Source organism: Triticum urartu, chromosome 4 (genome assembly GCF_003073215.2).
Source record: "Triticum urartu cultivar G1812 chromosome 4, Tu2.1, whole genome shotgun sequence".
NCBI lineage: Eukaryota > Viridiplantae > Streptophyta > Magnoliopsida > Poales > Poaceae > Triticum > Triticum urartu.
In genome coordinates, this window is record NC_053025.1 from 586,165,296 (window position 1) to 586,188,182 (window position 22,887).

Below are 22,887 nucleotides of genomic sequence, written 5' to 3' on the forward strand. Positions count from 1 at the left end.
CAAAAGTGTTTGGAAAGTAGATACGACGGAGACGTCAATGAGCGTGGCACAGTGATGGAGCAGTTATTAAACAGGCGGCGTCAGGAATGATCACGGCTGCCGGCTCACTGTCAGCGAGGCGAGCAGGGCCGACTCGCCGGGGCTCCAGGACGGACCGCTCTGGTGACTCGGGCGGAGGCAGCGATTTTAAAGGCTGCGGTGGTCTTTGAAGTGGGAGACGAGCCCAGCAGTAGGCGGGTTACTCGGCCGGCTCAAGGCGTGATGGGGGGGGGGGGGGGGGGGGGGGGGGGCAACGCGGTGGCGGAGCAATGAGGTGGTTGCGGCTTAGGAGGCGTCTTGGCGACCCAGAGGCTACGACGAGGTTGCTCCGGCCATGGCGAGTCGATGAAGTGCGCTCACCACAACGGCTGGTTGGAAAGGCACAGCCATGGCCGGTTTGGCGCGGCAGGTGACTCAAGGCACAGGAAACCCGGCAAGGCATAGTGGCAAAGCGGAGGCGACTCAGGACCAGGCGGCTCAGCGCAGCTAACCCGGCAAGGTGCAGCCGCGGGGGTGGAGGTGACTTAGGACCGGTTATGGAGGCGCGAGCGGTTTACCGCAGCTGCCGGTGACTCGGTGGAAGGGCAGCGGGGCAGACCACGGCTCAACGGGTGACTCGAGCTGCTTGCGCCGGGGCAGCTCAGCAACCGGCGGGTCAATACGGGAGCGACTCCTTGAGCCGCGAAAGCGATGAAGCCACCCGAGGCCGGTGAGGTGGCTCGACGAAGCGGAAACTGCAAGGCAGAGCGGCTCGTGGCGTGGCTCGGCAGTAGTAGAGGCGCGCCTGGTAGGGTAAACCGGGGCGGTTCAGAATTGCGACTACAGCAGCAGCCTGGCTCAGCACGGGGACGACTCTTGACAACAGAAACACGTGGCATGAGGCGGAGTGGAAATCCGAGGTGAATTGGCACCGGCGGCTCAGCGACATAGGGCGGCTCGTGGCGTAGCCTCGGGCACTGCGGCAGCGGCAGAGGAAGTGGAGGCCTGCTGGAGGCCAGGACAGGTGAGGCAAGAAGGCGCGCAAAGCGCGGCAACCCGAGGCTGAACTGCAGAGGCAACATAGAGGAACCGGCGTGGTGACAGAACTAGGCGGTGGTTTAAAGGGCCCCCAACAAGGAGAGGCGCCGTGGCAAGCCATCTTGGGTTGCAGCAATGAAGGCAGGCGGTACCACTGCAGGAGAAACGAGCGAGGCAGAACTGCGTGATTCAGCCATGCCGTAGAAGAGGCGGAATGACGACAGCTTACACGTCGCTGGTGACCCGTCCATGAAGCAGAGGAACAGACCAGCCATGAGGCAAGGCGGCTCTTAGACGACGCCGGTGAGATGTGGTGGCAGCGACGGGTCAGAAGTGAAGTAAATCACCATGCGTTCAGTTGACTCGGATCGACGGTGACTCGCGGCGGCTCACAACGGCGTTTCGGAGGTAAGTCGACGCGGATGGAGGCGCGTTGGCGGAGGCTGAGGCAGATCGACGAAGCGGGGCCTGCAGCTGTGTCGATGAAGGCAGCCGGCGACTTGAATCGGACTAGATCAGAAGCGGCAGAAAAGCGGTGTCCTTGTAGCGGCTCAGTACTGGCAGATGCAGGGCGACGAGGTCGAGTCACAGCTCAACGGCACCCACGAGGTCAGGTGCCGGCGAAACAGGGCGACGGCTCAAAACAAGGTCGCATGCTCCGGAGGAGGCCGGTTTGCTGCCTTCTCTGTTTCCAGGTTGCGGTCACTCAGTTTTGGATGGTCTTACGTGGGATTAGCCCTCCTTCCCATCTTGACTAGTCAACCTCTCCTTCACATAAAAAGTAGTCACAGCCACGAAACGCTTTTGGTTCTGCTGGCTCCTGCCGTTGTAGGATTCTTCTGAATTTGTAGTGCCATAGCGGAAATCATATGTCCATCAGCCTGCGACTTGACGAATCACCCAAGGCTGACACCACAAGATATCTCTGTCTCAGTCTCGGACTCGGCGGATCAACGTTGCCTTGGTAACACAGAAAGAACATGCCAAATTCTCATATCCTTTAAATCTCATCGGGTGTAAACCCGGTGTTGGGGATATTACTACTGGGCATAAACCGTCTTATCTGGGCCGGATTAACTTCATCAGTAGTTAAGCATGTTAAAGCCCATGAAGGTAGATGAGGGCTCAAGACCCATAATCGGTTGAGAGCCCGTAGCCGTAAACCGGTGTCAATATATAACTTGTATTGTAAGTTAGGAATAAGTAGAAACCAAACCGGACACATCTATGAGCCGGTGTTGGGACTCTGTAAACCGACGGGCGTCACCCATGTATATAAGGGGACGACCCGGCGGCGGTTCAAGGAGGACAGACAACAACTCGAGACATAGGCGAAGCTTGTTTGCTCCCTAGTCATCGAAACACCCATCAATTCCATCACAACTAGACGTAGGCTTTTACCTTCATTGAAGGGGCCGAACTAGTATAAACTCTCTTGCGTCCTTGTGTCCGCTTTAACCCCTTCAAGCTAACCCGTCGCGATGGCTCCACGACTAAGTCCTTTCTCTAGGACATCTGCCGTGACAAAACCACGACAGTTGGCGCCCACCGTGGGGCCATCGCACGATGGTTTCCGGTTCTTGGAGGGCCGCTTTGAAGGACTCGAGGGCTACGCTGTAGGCCGGATGACTAAGAGTCGTCGCGGCAAGCTCTACATCGACGACGCAGGCTGGGGCCCCGAGGCCGGCTCAATTGAGTACGGGTACCGGGTCCCCTTTTGTAGCATTCACGTTTTCATTGGCAAGATCGATGAACCGGGCCCTAAGCCGGACATCTACACCGACCTCGTGAGACGGCTCAGCGTGCGCGATCCGCCCGGGTTAAACCGGCCGTGAAGCGTGCCTTCGTGGGAATGATCCATGGAGGGAGTTATGAGGATGGACCGGAGCTTCGCGGGGCGACTGCCGTTCGTTCCCGTGACAAATCTTCGACCGGAGAAACCGAATCTCTGTATCAGCTACAAGATGGCCGAATTGAGAGCTGTTCCGATGGCGAAAGTATTCCGGACCCCTCTGATCCGCCTAACCGGGTTGGAATATTCATGACCGGAACACAAGCAGCGCTTCACTCTTCGACAGCCGCGGCAACGATCTCCAGTTCAGTAGCGGCAACGGCTGCCAGGGCAGGAGGCCCTGTGCGCCCACCGGCTCAGGTTCTATCAGAACTATTTGATGCGTTGGCTGTGCTTATGGCAGAAGTTAATCCGCCAGATCAGGACGCTCACAACACGGAGATTGCAAAGGTAAAGGAACAAATCACCCAGGCCAAAACGGATCTGGTGTCTGAGGACACCAGGATGGCCGCAGAGCGGGCCGCTTTAGACGCACAGGCCTACATGCTTATGTTGGATCAGAGCGCGTCGCATGAAGTCATGAGGAGGAAGCATCGGTCCCGCTTACCTCCGGTTTTCGAGGCCAGAGACCTTTTCAACACTCCAGGACCAAGAGCCAGTAATCCGCTGGAGGGGAACCGGGCAGAAGCCCCTGGGACCGGTGCACCGGTTCGGCCCCGTCAGATGGACCCGCCTCGTCAAAACTCCGTTATACCTCAGGATGCTTTAACACCTCCGGGTCCCTACTCCAACCCAATGGACAATCTTGTTGCCGCTACTGCACGACTGGAGGCCATTCCAGTTGTAGGTGATGCGCCGCAGGCAGTAGAGACGCGACGGGTCAAGGAACTTCTGAGGACAGCTTTGGCCCAACAGGAGGCGTACTCGTACAGCCGTGACCGAATCCACTCGACCCCCCGTCCAAGCCGGAGCTATAGCAGACATATGGATGAACCCGCAGGGTCGAGATGAATGATGTGGAGCACCCCGTGGCAACAGCCCGACGGGTGGTGCTGATGACGCTCAGGAAGTGGTGAACCGGGCCCAAGCGCGCAGGGAGGCCGAGTTAGCCGCACAGCATCAGGCTCGGCAGCTCACGCCGGTTCGTCCAACCATCTCGATCGAACTTGGTGTTACTTCTAGTTCTTTGGGGGTGCCTTGCCTTATCCCCGCTCTATGCAACGTGCGCCTGCCCAAGGATTTCAAAGGCCCACACAAGGTACCAAATTATATGGCAGATCAACCTCCAGAGACATGGATAGAGAGCTATGAGATGGCCATGGAGATGCTTGATGTGGATGACACGGCGTGTGCGAAATACTTCACCATGATGCTTGAAGGAACGGCCCATACTTGGGTAAAAAGCTTGCCAGCTAATTCTATCAGTTCATGGGCCCAGTTACGAGCCCGGTTTATCAACAATTTCAAGGATACCTGTAAACAGCCTATGTCGATAGTGGACTTAGCTGCATGCGTCCAGAAGGAAGGAGAATCAACGACTCATTGGGTGCGTCGGGTTTCACAAGTGTTGCACTCCTCAGCTCGCATCAACGCTGACACCGCCGTATTCACCCTAGAAGGCAACTGCCGGTTTGGGCCCCTGAAGTTGAAATTGGGACGGATGAAGCGTCATTGCACCGACATGGGGACCCTCATGGCCGCTTTGGTAAAATATGCTGATTCTGATAGTACCAAGGATCCCGAATCTGATGATGACAAGATAGGGAAGGGGAAGAAGAACAGCAGCTCCAAAGGTCAGCAGCATCATTGGGTAGGCAATGGCGGAGGAGGCAAGCGTAAAGCGGATGGTAACATGGATTTTGTGGCTAATACCAACGCACAAGACAATGGCCAGTGACGCAAGGGTAGGCCGAAAAATCGTAGTGGAGCACCCAACCCTAACCCAAACCTCCTGAACTATCTGCTAAGCCAGCCCTCGACGCAAGGGTAGGCCGAAAAATCGTAGTGGGGCGCCCAACCCTAACCCAAACCGGCTGAACTATCTGCTAAGCCAGCCCTGCCCAAGACATGGGATGAAGGAGGAGCCAGCAAACCACCTTTGGAAGTATTGTTTTATTATGCAGGAGTTCAAGAATTCTAATAATTTCCGGTATGATCACGGATCTGGTGGTGGCTCAGGGTCCGGGCCGGGTTACGGTGGAGGAAGTTCTGGTTCAGGATTTAATGGTAATCCGGGCGGACATAATGGTCAAAATAGTCAGAACAACCAGGGTGGTTACAACCAACAGCAGCAACAGTCAGGTTACCAAAGCAACCCAAAGCAGTTCCCAAAGCAGTTGAGTAGTGGGCAGTACCATGTCTTTACCACTAGCTTGGACAAGCGAGCCAAGAAGGTTCAGAGACGGGCAGTCAACTCTATTGAACCGGCCACACCCCGTTATCTATGTTGGTCCGAACAGCCAATCATATGGAGTAGAGAGGATCACCCACCCCAGGTCGATAATCCGGGTCAGTTGGCTCTGGTGGTGGCGCCTCAGGTGGGAGGTTACAAGTTCACCATGGTGCTCATGGATGCAGGGAGCAGCATTAACATCTTGTACTATGAGACCTTCCGTCGTATGGGACTAATAGATAAGAATCTCAAACCGTCTAATACAGTATTCCATGGTGTAGTGCCTTGCAGATCGGCATATCCCGTTGGTAAGATAGCTCTGGAAGTGGCCTTTGGGGATGATCATGATTCCAGGTCGGAGACATTGACGTTTGAAGTGGTGAAAATCCAAAGTCCATATCATGCCCTGTTTGGGCGACCGGCATACGCCAAGTTTATGGCTCGGCCCTGTTATGTGTATTTGCAGCTCAAGATGCCGGGTCACAAGGGGACAATAACGGTTCACGGAAGCCGCAAAATCGCTTTGGAATGCGAGGAAGGAGATGCGGCTTATGCAGAGTTAGTTTGTGCCACCGAGGAGTTGAAGTACTATAAAGACAATGTTGATCTGGCGGACATGACTCCGTTGAAGAAGCCAACTACGGAGCATGATCCGGCCCTGGAGTTCAAATCGGCAGCAGAAACTAAGCTTGTTGACTTCGTACCTGGCGATTCGTCCAAGCAGTTCAGCATCAACGCCAACTTAGATCCGAAATAGGAAAGCACGCTCATCGAGTTCATCCGTGAGAATTGGGACATTTTTGCATGGAAGCCCTCTGACATGCCAGGTGTACCGAGGCAACTTGCTGAGCACACCCTTAATGTGGATCCTAAATACAAACCGATGAAACAGTTCCTCCACCGGTTTAACGAAGAAAGACGCAAGGCGATTGGAGAAGAGGTAGCCAGGCTCTTAGCAGCTGGTTTTATTGTTGAAGTTTTTCACCCTGAGTGGCTTGCTAATCCGGTGCTAGTCCTTAAGAAAAACGGCACCTGGCGCATGTGTGTGGATTACATAGATCTTAATAAGGATTGTCCAGCAGATCCTTTTGCCCTCCCCCGTATTGATCAAATCATTGATGCCACGACTGGTTGTGAGCGTTTAAGTTTTTTGGATGCATATTCTGGCCATCATCAGATCAAAATGGTAGTTAAGGACCAGGAGAAGACGGCATTCATAACTCCCTTTGGAGCCTTCTGCTATGTGTCTATGCCCTTTGGGCTCAAGAGTGCCCAGGCAACCTACCAACGGTGTGTAAAAAATTGTCTTCACAAGCAGATTGGCCGTAATGTACATGCTTACGTGGATGATATCGTGGTTAAATCCAGGGAGAAGGAGACTCTGATTGATGATTTGAGAGAAACCTTTGATAACCTGAGAACATACAAGATGATGCTTAATCCGGACAAGTGTGTCTTTGGTGTACCGGCGGGCAAGCTATTGGGTTTTCTAGTGTCCAACAGGGGAATTGAGGCTAATCCGGAGAAGATCACGGCTATCACCTCCCTGGCTAAACCGAAGTGTATCAACGATGTTCAACGCCTGGCAGGCCGGATTGCTGCGCTAAGCCGGTTTATCAGTCGCCTGGGTGAGAAGGCAATCCCTTTGTATCAGATGTTGAAAAAGACGGATCAGTTTGTCTGGAGTTCTGCTGCTGATGAAGCATTTGAGGACTTAAAGCGGCAATTGGCCAATCCGCCTGTGCTCGCCGCTCCCATTGACAAGGAGCCGTTACTGCTATATGTTGCTGCTAATGTTCGGGCGGTCAGCGTAGCTATTGTGGTGGAGCGAAAGGAGGCAGGTAAGGAGCATCCGGTTCAACGTCCGGTCTATTATATCAGCGAGGTGCTCATTGAGTCCAAGCAAAGGTATCCGCATTGGCAGAAGCTGGTGTATGGAGTTTTTATGGCAAGCCGGAAGCTTAAACAATATTTCCAAGGGCACTCAATTACGGTGGTCAGTTCTGCTCCTTTGGGAGATATCATCCAGAACCGGGAAGCAACTGGCCGGATTGCAAAGTGGGCCATAGAGCTGGGGCCGTACGGTTTGAAGTATGTGCCTCGGACAACGGTTAAGTCTCAAGCACTTGTTGATTTCATCATTGATTGGACGGAAATGCAAACACCTGAAGAAAAGTCGGATCATACGTATTGGACCATCCATTTTGACGGATCCAGGCAGTTGGAAGGCTCGGGGGCTGGAGTCGTATTAACTTCCCCACGAGGTGATAAGTTTTGTTATGTTCTCTCGTTTAATGTTCCCTTGTACTAACAATGCAGCTGAGTATGAAGCCTTGCTCCATGGTCTCCGGATGGCTAAGGAGAATGAATCTAAGTCGAGTTAAGTGCTTCGTGACTTCGGACCTTGTGGCTCAGCAAGTGTCTGGCACTTGGGACTCCAAGGACCCACTCATGGCAGCATATCGTCGTGAGGTGGATATTGTTCGCAGGTTATTTCAAAGGCTATCAGGTGGACCACGTGGACCGGCGGAAAAAATGAAGCGGCAGACGCTTTAAGCCGGCTGGGCTCTCAGCGCAAACCGGTCCCACCCAATGTTTTTCTGGATGTGCTGCACAACCCGTCGGTGAAGATCCCTGGTGAAGAGGATTTGGCTATTCCTGATCCGGAGGCTCAATTGGTGGCAGTTCTTCATGTTATTCCGGATTGGACGCTTCCTTACCTGGCGTACAAGAACCGGGGCGAGTTGCCAGAAGATGAGATTCTGGCCCGGCAGATAATCCGGCGATCCAAGTCCATGGCTGTCATCAACGGTGAGTTGCATCATTGCAGTGTATCAGGAGCTTTTCAACGTTGCGTGTCTCCTGAAGAAGGCCGTGAAATTTTGCGTGAGATCCACGAAGGAGATTGTGGTCACCACGCCTGGTTCAAAGTCTCTGGTGGCTAAAGCGTTTCGCCATGGTTTCTATTGGTTAACTGCTCATGCTGATGCGGAGGATCTGGTCAGACGATGTGATGGTTGCCAAAGTTTTCAAGACGTGCTCATGTACCGGCTCAAGAATTGAGAATGATTCCAATTACTTGGCCGTTTGCGACTTGGGGGCTGGATATGGTTGGGCCTTTCAAAAGGTCCAAAGATAAGAAGACCCACCTCCTGGTGGCGGTTGACAAGTTTACAAAGTGGGTGGAGGCAGAACCTGTTAGCAAGTGTGATGCGGCCACGGTCAGTTCATCAAAAAGGTGATTTTCCGGTTTGGCTTTCCGCACAGTATTATCACAGATAATGGTACCAATTTGTCCAAAGGTGCTATGAAGGAGTTCTGCGAACGGGAGCACATCCGGCTCGACGTTTCATCAGTGGCACATCCACAGTCCAATGGTCAAGCAGAAAGAGCTAATCAAGAGATCTTGAGAGGCATCAAGCCCCGGCTCATGGTTCCTTTGCAGAGAACGCCGGGTTGTTGGGTAGAAGAATTACCATCTGTGTTATGGAGCATCAATACAACACCCAACAGATCAACAGGATACACACCGTTCTTCATGGTTTATGGAGCGGAGGCGGTTCTCCCCAGCGATATCCGTCATGATTCACCTCGTGTCACGGCTTATGTTGAAGCGGACAACGAGACAGCACGGCAAGATGCTTTGGACCGGTTGGATGAAGAGCGTGACATCGCAGCCGCCCGATCGTGATTTACCAGCAGGATCTTCGTCGTTATCACAGTCGCCGAGTCAGAACCAGAGCCTTTCAGGAAGGAGATTTGGTGCTTCGGCTCATCCAAGATCAGACTGATATGCATAAGCTATCCCCACCTTGGGAGGGGCCTTTCGTGGTCAGCAAGAATCTGCACAACGGGTCGTACTATCTGATCGATATTCGAGAGCATAAGGACTCACGTACATCAGAGGAGGAGACTAACAGGCCGTGGAATATAGCTCATCTTCGGCCTTACTATACCTGAGCCATTGGCTATACTTATGTACATATTACGACAATGTATATATTATGATTATATAATAAACCGGAACCTCAGCTAAAGCGGGGTATCTGTTCTTTTACATCATGTGAGGTTACACGGAGTTGCTCTAAAGCGGCCTCCGGTTTACCCCTTGAGTTCGCTTTGCTAAAAGCATCGTGTTATATCACTTGGAGGATTGGTCGTGTCCGAACCAATACCATGCCTCTTGATAGGCGAAAGCCACCAGATCACTTGGGGACTTGGTCATGTCTGAACCAGTCATGCCTCTTGATCGGCCTAAGGCCACAGAATCACTTGGGGGCTTGGTCGAACCCGAACCATGACCACGCCATTTGGTCGGCATAAATGCCACAAGAATCACTTGGGGACCTGGCTAACTAGAACCATAGTTACACCTAACGGGAGCTTGGTCGTGTTTGGCCATGGTTACGCCATTTGATCAGCTTAAATAAATCTTTTTTGGCAAACGTTTTTGTCGTTGCTTTTGCTTCATACTTTTCTTTGAAGGTTTTTTTGCTTTTTATTGTGTTCTTTAAACCGACAAAGTTTTTTAACCAATCAATTGACGGAACACAGTTCACGTCAATCCGGAGACTATTTGTACGGTTTGTTCCTTGTTGTTAACATCCTCTTATGGAGTAGACCATGGTGTTTATATACGCCGCATCGGACGTGTGTAGATACTTTCAGATGGCTGTATGTATTAAATTTTCGGTAGAGGGTATCGATATTGAACCACTTCTGATCTACCCACAAGACTATAGTAGTTTGCTAGACTCCTCTCCAAGCTTCAAAAATTCGGACCAAAAGCACACTTCAGCTCAACGGGTGGGGCACGAGTTATCTATCGTATCTCAAAATTTGAGAATAACATAAATAACGTGGGAAAATTGGTATTTTTGTGGGTTGAGGGCTTTATATGATATAAACGACGAAGCATCAAGAATTTCCGCCTGTCGTATGAGGGTGTTGACGTTCAGCATGAGAAGTGTTGTACGCGGATAGAGCAGACTATTTGAATCGAATTCTTACTTAGAAAGTGTGTTTAGGATAATGCCTCATTACTTCGCGAACTTGAGACGAAATATTAGACATAGCGCGTACGCAGAGCAATGATCATGCTAATGCATAATGGTATTCAGTAGTCTATTACGGGAGGTGGTGCCCACCATAGAACAATATATTGGTTTTTTTTCTAGCAGAAGTGACGGAGGGTCAGAGTTGTGAATATACAGCCTAGCGCTGTCTCTGGTTTAGAGATTTTGGCTGGTCAATAAGCCTCGGCTCCTGTATGGTATTGACCAGGAGCTCATTGGGCGTATGTTCTCGAGTGTTCAGCTTTCACGTTTCTTCTCTCGATACTCTAGCTGGGGCAGGCTGGCAAATTGACATCAGGTTTTCCCAAGTCGACTCGTTTCCATTCGATATGCTTGAAATTACAGTTGCTTGGTCATACTGGGATTCAGATAGCAGATACGCTACGACGGGTGCTCTTCGCATAACTATTCGGCACGTGTTCTCAGCCATAGATGGCCATTGCCCAGATTAAAAGGCGGGCCTATCAAAGTAATGAGGACAAGGTACCATTGCGGTGACGGACTTGTGACTTAGGGATCAGGTCTCTAGACTGCCACTTTTCATGGTTCGATTATGGTAGCACGGCTACTCATACGCAAGTTGTTCTGGCTTGTCATATTTGGGCTTGATAATGAGACAAGTCCTCTTCCTCAGCCAGTTGACAAGCTAGCGGACGTACCTCCCGGTTTATTGCTAGCAAATCCGCTTCACCAAATTCTGACGTGTCTTCCTTCAAGCTGGGATAGCCCTGAGCCGCTTCAATAGGATCAAAATCCGGCACCCAGGCTTTTGCCCGGATTAAGGCATTGATTGCACCGGTTCGAGCAGCAGATTTCTTCAGCTCTTCAACCCGGGCAGGAAGCACTGACAGCTTCATTAAAGAATCTTGAATCAAAGTGGGCGCCGGTTTGTTATGAGACGCGGTACAGATGATCCGCTGGGCACCAGTATACAATTGTTCAACCAATGTATAGGCGGCTTTCAATTTCTTCCATACATCTGACCCCAAGTGACCAATGCGTGTCCCTGAAATACCATAAAGGGTTAATAAACCGGCGACTCTGTAAGAAGGCAGAACCAATTCAGAAGGCAAGCTGGCTTACCAAAGATAGGCAGTGGTCATGGCATGAACGTGCCGCTTTATGCTAGTCAGTTCATCCGTCACTGGTTTTAGTGCAGCCTCGGCATCCTCTGCTCGTTTGATCAAAGCGGACTTTTCAGTGGCCCAATCCGCCCGTTTCTTCTTGAAGTTCTCCTTAAGTTGTTCCATGGTGCTTAAGGCACTGGCCAATTCCTCTTTTGCTTTGGAGGTTTCAGCCTGTTGGGTTTTCAGGTTTTCTTGCAGATCGATAACTTGGTTTTCTTTCGCCTTCAGCTCCGCCTGCAGGCATACAGATATATGTTTCAACAAATCGGTAGAAGGATTCAAGTACCAACCACATAACAAGTTATGTGCTTAGCACTTGGGGGCTAATGCGTATTCGATCTTCATCTTTCAATTGTTTACGAAGTCCCAAGATCAATGCAAGCATTCAACTTGGCACTTGGGGGCTAATTACTTAAAGTACCGGTTTAACTAAGCTAAGTTGAACCGGCCCTTGGGGGCTACATCAGCAAATTTCAAAGCATCAAGATTTATATTATTAAGTCCCGGTTTGAAAGAATAGTTCAAACCGGCCCTTGGGGGCTAGGAGAGTCAGCAAGAATAAAAGCATACAAGCAGAAATGAGCATATGGAAGTTTCCTCATATTTATCTTTCATCATATTAACCAGACCGGCTTCATAGTCACGGCTGGTATACAGCCGGTTCAGATAGCCGGAATGGATATCTTGGGCGTCCAGAGCAGCGTAAGCCATCAGATCAGCGTTCCACGTGCCTTTGCCAAAAGCAGCAAATTCTTCCTTGGCAGAATGTTTGGATAAAGCGACAGGATTGCTTGGTTCAGTATGGCCAGTGCCAGTAATGACAACCTCATCATCCTTGGTACCTCCGGTTTGCACTGGAGCTGTTGGCTTCTTAGAAGGTTTTGCTGGACCAGTGGAGCTTTCAATCCGGATGGAACCTGTGGGCTGTTGGATAGGGCCTGAGGTATCAACAGGTCTCTCTTCAGCAATAAGATTATCATCTGGCTGTGGTGGATTGTTGGGAATATCCTCAGAGATAGCCGCTTCAAGAATGACATCTTCTTCGGCCGCTTTGTCCAGGCGGGCCTTCTTGCTTGGCCTAGGTTTGGCCCTGAGAAGAATAACCAAATTAAATACAGCATGTGTTCTAAGGCAATGTACTGCAAACATCACAATAAATATAGCTTACCCAAGCACCGTTTTGAGCGGCGGGAGCTGAGTGGCCGATGACTCGCCAGAAGATGAGTGGGAAACAACCTGGTAATCGGAGTCAGACGGATTAAGAGGTTGACGAAAGCAGCCCGCTTTAGGACAAGCACTGACAAGCGAATTAGAGACCTCGGAATGATGTTTCCGAACCGGACTGTTGGGTAAACCGGCGGAGGTAACTACCTGGCCGCTGTGCCGGGTGGTGCGGCGAGCTTCGTGTTGCTGAGTCTTTATAAGAAGTTTAGGATCCAAATAAGCAAGAGGATGAGAAAATTTAACTTTCCGGTTTGCCTGACGGATTTTTTGTGAAGGTAAAGTTTCTGAATCGGAAGAGAGAATAATTATCTCTGCAACATCTGTGTGGCTGGCTTCGACATCATCCTGACAAATATCATCATCAATAAGACGCATGAAAAATAAGCCAAGTGAGTCAAGCTCTACCTCAAAGTCCGGATTATCCACCTCATCATCAGGGGACGGATTAGAAGATGCAGTGGTTCTTTTCCGGTGGGCAGTTTTCTTCACACCTTTAGTCTTTTGCCGGGTTGCTCTTTCCGGTTTATCTGTTTTCTCTGATTTCTCCTGCGGCAGCTTTTTGCTCCAAAATGGATCATCGCCCTGATTATGCAGACACTGATATTAAAAACAATGACCAGACATGTCAATAACAGATTCAGCAAAAAGAAAAATCAAAGTCTTACAGCTGGCGGTTTGTTGGTGGCACAGAAGGGAAGCAGGCCGGTTCTAGCGCAGACGTGCTCCGGTTCATTCAGTATCTTACGCACAGCCTCTGTGATTTCTTCACCGGAGAGCTGGAGTTTTGAATGTTGTAGTGGGTCATCAACATTGTCAGTATACTCGCACATCAAACCGGAGCACTGACTAAGGGGCAGTATGCTCCATGATATCCAACAGCGAGCGAGATCAACCCCTGTTAAACCGTTGGCCATAAAGGCTCTGAGCTTTGACAGCTGGGGAGCATATTTGCTTCTCTCCTGGGCAGTCAATCTTTGAGGAAAAGGGTGTGTATTGCTGAGCCGCTCCGGACGAAAGCCAGGCAAGGGATTCTCACCAGCAGGGGAGGTGTCTTTGCAGTAGAACCATGTCTGATTCCACTCCTTGGGGTGACTGTGCAGCTTGGCGTGAGGGTATGTGACCTCTTTCCTTTTTTGAATCGCCATGCCACCCAACTCCGTATTGGAGCCATCAGTAAACTCAGTACGGTGGTTTAGATGGAAAAGATCTCTGAATAATTCCACTGTGGGCTCCTCTTGAAAGAATACCTCACAGAGTACTTGGATGTGGCACATATTTGTAACAGAGTTGGGGCCAGTGTCTTGCGGATGGAGTTGGAAATCGGCTAAAACATCCTGGTAAAATTTAGAACCGGGCTGTTTAAAGCCCCGGGCTAAGTGATCTACGAAAACAACAACCTCTCCTTCTCGAGGGGTGGGGGGCATTCTTTGCCAGGAGCCCTCCAATGGATGGTATCTTTGCTGCCCAAGGCACCAATCAGGACTAAATCGTCCAGTTGATCCTCTTGGACGCGAGAAGGGACCCAATTGCACTCATACACTTGCTTGGCCATGATGGAATCTACAAGGTAGAAGATCCCGGTTCAAAAATGCATTTGATCAAGGTACGTTGGTATGGGCACTGTTAAACCGGAGACAAAACTATCTGAACCGGAGTTTCATGAAGCAACCAACATCTAGCGGTTCAACAAGGGGACTAATGGTATATACCGGTTTGTAAAATTTTTCTACAAAGTTAAACCGCCTGATCTAAGCATTGAACAGTCAAGACTGCAGATGAGTAAGTACACAAAAACAGATTTCACAAGATTATACTACAGCTTTGGATCTGGAACATGTTTATAAAGGAGATAAATATTCAAGGTCCTAAAGGAGCAGTGCCGAATCAATAAGCGAAGGTACGGATATGCGAAAGTGAAAACGGAGGATAAAAACTACTACTACACAGAGCGAAGATTCACAGACTCGTCTAAGGATCTATCATATGAACAAGAAGCAAGCCATGAACAGTCGAGAACATGGAAACCCTAGAACAGATCTATGATGAAAGGGATAGAAGATTTACCGGAGCTGAGGAAGAAGCGGAAGGTCGCCGCGGTGCTCTGGTACGCTCAGGGTGATGCAGGGGCCAAAGTTGGTGCAGAGGTCGACAACGGCGGCGGAGCTCCGAAGACTGGGCGACGCGAGGAAGACGAAGCAGAAGGGCACGAAGGGGAAAAAGAAATGATCCTTCGGTCCTATTTATAAAGCAAGGGACATGGGTCAGACGCGAAAATCAAGGAGCTGCAAGTTTGGAAACAGAGCTGTCGCCTCGATTATCGCAGATCTATTAAACAAGAAGGTATCACGGATAGTTTCTTTATGATAGATGACGTCACGCCGATTTACTGCAATCAGAGAAGATGACATCACGGTGGTTCACCAAATTACAAGAATATGTGGAAGATGAAGTTTTTGCTAAGGATTGACATGAACCTGTTCAAATCAATCTGGGGCCTAATGTTGGGGATATTACTACTGGGCATAAACCGGCTTATCTGGGCCGGATTAACTTCATTAGTAGTTAAGCATGTTAAAGCCCATGAAGGTAGATGAGGGCTCCAGACCCATAATCGGTTGAGAGCCCGTAGCCGTAAACCGGTGTCAATATATAACTTGTATTGTAAGTTAGGAATAAGTAGAAACCAAACCAGACACATCTATGAGCCAGTGTTGGGACTCTGTAAACCGACGGGCGTCACCCATGTATATAAGGGGACGACCCGGCGGCGGTTCAAGGAGGAGAGACAACAACTCGAGACATAGGCGAAGCTTGTTTGCTCCCTAGTCATCGAAACACCCATCAATTCCATCACAACTAGACGTAGGCTTTTACCTTCATTGAAGGGGCCGAACTAGTATAAACTCTCTTGCGTCCTTGTGTCCGCTTTAACCCCTTCAAGCTAACCCGTCGTGATGGCTCCACGACTAAGTCCTTTCTCTAGGACATGTGCCGTGACAAACCCACGACACCCGGTTTAATGAATATGACTCTGACGTAAACCCTTCCAAGATGGTTCCATGGTCAATTGCTAACCGCACTTTCCGCTGTTCAACAAATCTATTGTCAGGGCGACTTGACTTGGTTTGGCGACTTACAAAACCCTAATCTGTCTGGATCGAATCTGAACATATTGTTTTGACTGCTCGTCAACGTTGTAGATCTTTTTGCTGTAGTCTTTTCCTTCATCCTATAAATTTTTCTCTGATTCATGGGATAGCCATGGAAAACTACGAACTTCTCAATCTCTGGTGAAAATCCCTCCAAGAACTCAACACCACCGTGCGCAAGCCCCACGGTGGGCGCCAACTATCGTGGAATTTTCACGGCAGATGTCCTAGTGCGAGGACTTAGTCGTGAGGCCAACACATCTATGTGGTAGTGAGGGAGTCCTGGATTAGGGGGTCTTCGGACAGCCGGACTATATCCTTTGGCAGGACTGTTGGACTATGAAGATACAAGATTGAAGACTTTGTCCCGTGTCCGGATGGGACTTTCCTTGGCGTGGAAGGCAAGCTTGGCAATACGGATACGTGGATATCCTCCCTTGTAACCGACTCTGTGTAACCCTAGCCCCCTCCGGTGTCTATATAAACTGGAGGGTTTAGTCCGTAGGACAATAGATAATCATACCATAGGCTAGCTTCTAGGGTTTAGCCTCTACGATCTCGTGGTAGATCAACTCTTGTAATACTCATATCATCAAGATCAATCAAGCAGGACGTAGGGTATTACCTCCATCAAGAGGGCCCGAACCTAGGTAAACATCGTGTCCCCTGCCTCCTGTTACCATCCGCCTTAGACGCATAGTTTGGGACCCCGTACCCGAGATCCGCCGGTTTTGACACCGACATTGGTTCTTTCATTGAGAGTTCCACTATGCCCTCACCGTAAGGCTCGATGGACCCTTCGATCATCGGTAACGATGCGGTCCAGGGTGAGGTTTTCCTCCCCGGACAGATCTTCGTATTCGGCGGCTTCACACTGCGGGCCAATTCGCTTGGCCATCTGGAGTAGATCGAGAGCTACGCCCCTGGCCATTAGGTCAGGTTCGGAAACTTAAACTACACTGCCGACATCTGTGGAGACTTAATCTTCGACGGATTCGAGCCCATGTCAGGTGCGCCGCACAATCACGACGAGCATGATGTAACTCTGCCGTCGGACAGTGTTCGGGAGATCACATCTGCAACTACTCTGGCCTTCAATCTGGAGCAAATTGCGCCATCCGAGGACGGAAGGATAGACCCCGCTATGGAGGCCGCACTCTCAGTGGCGATGGAGCCGGATACTGACTTCACACCCTACGAGAGCCGTATTGCCGAACCACTGGATTCGTCTCCGGCCACGGACTCCGAGCCACCTGCATCCGTGCCTATCGAATCCGATTGGGCGCTGATCATGGAGTTCACCTCCGCAGATATCTTTCAGCTCTCGCCTTTCGGCGATGTGCTAAATTCATTAAGGTCTCTCTCCTTGTCAGGAGAACCTTGGTAGAACTATGTCCGGCTAGAATGGGACGCGGGCGACGAAGAAATTCGCTGCCCACCCACCACCCACTTAGTAGCCACTGTCGACGATTTAATCGACATGCTCGACTTCGACTCCGAAGACATCGACGATATGGACGATGATGCAGGAGACGAACAGGAACCACCGCCCACAGGGCACTGGACCGCCACCTCATCATATGATATATACATGGTGGATAACCCCAAAGAAGGCAATGGCGACGAGACAGCGGAGGATGACCCCTCCAAGAAGCAACCCAAGCGCCGACGTCAGCGGCGCCGCTCTAAGTCCCGCCATAGCATAAGTAGTGATACCGGCACAAGAGACAATAACACTCTGGATAGTGCCGAAGACAACAACAATCCCCTCCAGCACGATGTAGAGCATGAGGGTGAACAAGCTAGCCCTCCAGAGTAGGCAGCAGATGGAGAATCAGAGGAGGACAATTACATGCCTCTCTTCAAAGACGAGGTGAGCCTCAGCGACGAACAATTTATCGTGCCTGAGGATCCCGTCGAGCAGGAGCGCTTCAAGCGCCGGCTTATGGCCACAACACATAGCTTGAAGAAAAAGCAACAACAGCTTCAAGGCGATCAAGACTTGCTAGCAGATAGATGGACCGAAGTCCTTGCGGCCGAGGAATACGAACTCGAATGCCCCTCCAAGAGTTACCCAAAGCGCAGGTTGCTACCTCACCTCGAGGAGGAAGCATTGAAACCTACATCACCAGTGTACGATGTGGCTAACCGGCCACCTCATGGCCGAGCCAGAGAGGTGTTTCAGCCTGAAGTTCAACCTGCACCCCGCCGCCCAAACAAAAATACCAAGGCCCGGGGCAACACATGGGACCTGCAAGACATATTGGACAGCAGGGCAAAACATGCAAGGTTGATATACGGGTCATGGGGGCGCGCGCCAACGCGCGACGATGACGTCACACTGGATACACTAAAAGTAAATCCGGCCAGGCCGAATACAACAGACAAGACTCATATGAACTGCGTCGTGATATAGCCCGGCACAGAGGCGCCGCACACCCCCTATGCTTCATTGATGAAGTTATGGATCACGAATTCCCGGAGGGTTTCAGACCCATAAATATCGAATTGTATGATGGTACAACAGATCCCGCTGTATGGATTGAGGATTTTCTCCTCCACATCCACATGGCCCGCGGTGATGATCTGCATGCCATCAGTACCTCCCACTAAAACTCAAAGGACCAGCTCGGCATTGGCTGGATAGCTTGCCAGCAGACTCCGTCGGTAGTTGGGAGGATCTGGAAGACGCATTCCTTGACAACTTCCAGGGCACTTATGTGCGACCACCGGATGCTGACGACTTGAGCCATATAACTCAGCAGCTAGGGGAATCAGCCAGGCAATTCTGGACACGGTTCCTAACTAAGAAAAACCAAATTGTCGACTGTCCGGATGCAGAGGCCTTAGCGGCATTCAAGCATAACATCCGTGACGAGTGGCTCGCCTGGCACCTCGGCCAGGAGAAGCCGAAGTCTATGGCAGCCCTCACGACACTCATGACCCGCTTTTGCATGGGCAAGGATAGCTGGCTGGCTCGCAGCAACAACACATCAAGGAATTCGGGCACTTCGGATACCAAAGATGCCAACGGCAGACCACGTCGTAACAGACAAAAGCGCCGCAACAACGGCGATAACACCGATGATACAGCAGTCAATGTCGGATTCACAGGATCTAGATCCGGTTAGCGGAAAAATCCGTTCAAAAGAAGTACTCGGGGCCCGTCTAGTTTGGATCACATACTTGATCGCTCGTGTCAAATCCACGGCACCCCCGATAAGCCAGCCAATCACACCAACAGAGAATGTTGGGTGTTCAAGCAGGCCGGCAAGTTAAATGCCAAAAACAAGGACAAGGGGCTGCATAGTGATGATGAGGAGGAGCCCCGGTCGCCGAGCACGGAAGGAGAGAAGAGGTTCCCCCCACAAGTGAAGACGGTGAACATGATATACGCAACCCACATTCCCAAGAGGGAACAGAAGCATGCACTAAGGGACGTCTATGCGATGGAGCCCGTCGCCCCAAAGTTCAACCCATGGTCTGCTTGTCTGATCACCTTCGATCGCAGGGACCATCCCACTAGTATCCGTCATGGTGGATCCGCCGCACTAGTCCTAGACCCCATCATCGACGGATTTCACCTCACTCGAGTCCTTATGGACGACAGTAGCAGCCTGAACCCGCTCTATCAGGATGCAGTGCGCAAAATGGGTATAGATCCCTCGAGGATCAAACCCACGAAAACCACCTTTAAGGGCGTCATCCTAGGTGTAGAGGCCCGTTGCACTGTCTCAATCACACTGGAAGTGGTCTTCGGATCTCCGGACAACTTCTGAAGCGAGGAGTTAATCTTCGATATCGTCCCGTTCCGCAGTGGCTATCACGCACTGCTCGGGCGAACCGCATTTGCAAAATTCAATGCGGTACCGCATTACGCATACCTGAAGCTCAAGATGTTAGGACCGAGGGGGGTCATAACAGTCAACGGAGACACATAACGCTTGCTCCGCACGGAAGAGCACACTGCGGCCCTCGCAGCAGAAGCACAAAGCAGCCTTTTAAGGCAAAGCACCAATTCGGCGATACAGCCCCCGGACACCGTCAAGCAAGTCCGAAGTAAACTGCAACAGGATCGCCTGGCACGTTCAGAGCTCGCCTTGCAATCCGCCCCCCGTCCCAGTCCCAGTCAAGCGATGAAATCCGTGCTGCGCGTACATAATTACACACTGAAAATACCATGGGCATAGGCGGGGGCACGATCAGGGCACGTCCCGCAATGCGGCTTAACTACCCTAGGGGCTGCATACCTTTATCATTTTTTCTCTTTCAGGACCTTACTCTCTGGAAGCCCTTTCCGGCAGTACGATTGCCGGACACATTACGGGAAGGAACAACCAAGGAGGCAAGAAGCTAAGATGTATAAGGGAACCCCCAGGTGGTCTCTAATAGTCCTATTTTTCTGCTTATTGCGCTACTTGTATCAGTACGCTTTGATGTATTATTTAAATAACAATGCATAGCATTAGTCTATTGTTGCATTATCCATCCCTTTTTTCTTATATGTTCATTTACAACAACTTGCACCCGTACATTCGGGTACGGTCAGTACGCCAGGGGCTTTCGTTTACCCCATAATACAGCGTGAGAAGTTCGAACACTTTCGACAGTGCGGCACCCCGAACTTATAGCATTATATGCATCAGCTCCGAATCATGTCTTGGGTCAATAGTTGGGTTTGCCTAGCTCCCATGTTTTGGTACCTTACATTCCGCTATATCGGCTAAGGTAGCACTGGGAGAACTACTGCGATTGTGTCCCGGTTCTTCCGGACGAGCACCTCAGTAGATAAAGCCGAAAACTGACTGTCATGATAAGGCGAGAGCTGGTCGCTGTTCGAGAGGTCTCAAGTCCTTAAAGACTTTTTTCGCTTTGGGCGAGGAGTCGTCCTTGTCCGAATTAGGCGTATATAGTACCCCCAATTCGGCCTTCCGAATACTAGGGGCTTCGCCAAAATTTAAAATTATAGACTTCTATGGCTAAGTGAGAGTGAGAAAGCCTCATAGTCCGATTGCCTGGTTTGTTGTGCTGAACACCTCCCTCGAAGGACCCAAAATTGGGATAAAGAGTGCTCATGTTTATCCCGAACACCCCAGTACTAGTTACATGGGGGCAGAAGCCGACGACTGGCCAACTCTCAGATTTTATAAACGGCCGCACAGAAGGTAATATTTTAAATTCAAAAAGCGTTGCATAGCACAAATGAACTCGTTTCATATTACAGGATCACATGAGCATGCTCATTCAAAAATTACATCTCTGGCACATTCCTCCACCACAAGGCGGGAACCCTTCAGGACACTATCATAATACATTTCGGGGCAGCGATGCTCCTTGCCCTCCGGCGGCCCCTCCTTCACCAGCTTCATGGTGTCCAGCTTCGCCCAGTGCACCTTCACTCGGGCAAAAGCCCTGCGTGCACCCTCGATGCAGACAGACTGCTTTATGACGTCAAGCCGTGGGCAGGCATCCACAAGCCGCCTCACCAGATCGAAGTAGCTGCTAGGCAGGGGATCGCCAGGCCACATCCGGACTATAAGACCCTTCATGGCCTGTTCGGCCGCCTTGTGAAGCTCGACTAGCTGCTTCAGCTGGTCGCTCAAGGGCATTGGGTGTTCGGTCCCAGTATACTAAGAACAGAACAACTTTTCCGTCGAGCTCCCCTCCTCAGCTCGGTAAAACTCCGCGGCATCCAGTACACCAACGGGAAGATCTGCGAACACTCCTGGAGAGCTCTGAACTCGGGTAAGTAAAAGGAAAGTTTCCTTCACATGCTTGCTTTGCATAATGAATGCCTTACCCGCTGCTATCTTCTTCACCGCATCCATCTCCTGGAGGGCCTTGTGGGCTTCAGCCTTGGCGCTCCATGCGCTTTCGAGCGCCTTCGCAAGCTCGGACTCTCGCGTCTTAGAGTCAAGCTGCAAGGACTCATGTTTTTTGGCGAGATCCTCGAGCTCTTGCTGCACCTCGCCTACCCGGGCTTCTTGCTTTTCCCGCTCAATGCGCTCCTTGGCCGCTTTGTCTTTGGCCTCGGACAGCGCCTTCTTCAGGGTCGCCACATCGGTTGTGGCCCCTGACAAATTCATAATGATCCTATTACTTTACAACCGAATTTCTTTTTAATATATAGACAAGGTATTGCTTACCTTTGCTCTCCTCGAGCTGCCTCTTGGTAAGGCCGAGCTCTTTCTCGGACCGCTCAAGGTCCTGCTTCAGTGCAGCGACCTCCGCAGTACGTGCGGCAGCGGCCAGCAGTGAAGCCTGCACATGCACATAGACATATTCTGATTAGACTCCTGAGTCATTATTTGATCCTCTATTCGGCCTTTCTTCGCGAACGCCAAACAGAGCATCAGGGGCTACTGTCTATGCGGTAATATTTTCCTATATTTTGATTGCTTACCTCAAAGCCTGTTAGGAGGCTGGCACAAGCTTCGGTCAGTCCGATTTTGGCGGACTGAACTTTCTCGATCACCGCACTCATGATAGTGCGGTGCTCTTCGTCGATGGAAGCGCCGCGAAGCGCTTCCAGCAAGTTGTCCGGTGCCTCTGGATGGACAGAGGCCACCGGCACAGGGCTCGCTCCTCTTAACGGGGGATTGCCTGCCGGAGTCCGGAACCACCGAAGGTTCCGGCGCAGTGTTCGACTGGGGGCCGAACTTGGAGCCCATGGGAGTCTTGCTCCCTTTGCGCCCAGGGTCCGGAAGGTCGCCTCGAGGCGCCCCCAGGACTACCTCCCTTCGGCTCGGTGCCTTTTTAGGCAACACCTCGACGTTGTCCGTAGGGCAAGGGGTGGGGGCGGTTAGAAGTGAATCGCTATTCATATCCGACGAGTCCAAAGAACCGTCCGACAAAGATACATCAAGACGGGCTCGGGACGGACTGCATAATCATATTCGGCGTAAGTTGAAGCAGTGCAATAAAACATACCATGAATTACTATGGTATCCGGATACTTACGACTTTGCCAAGGGCTTCTCCCTAGGTAGCCACTAGTCGCCGCTATAGGCAGCCATCGTGGAGCAGTTCGGAAGGAGGGTCCTTCCCTTCTTGGACCCTTCGGCCTCCCAGT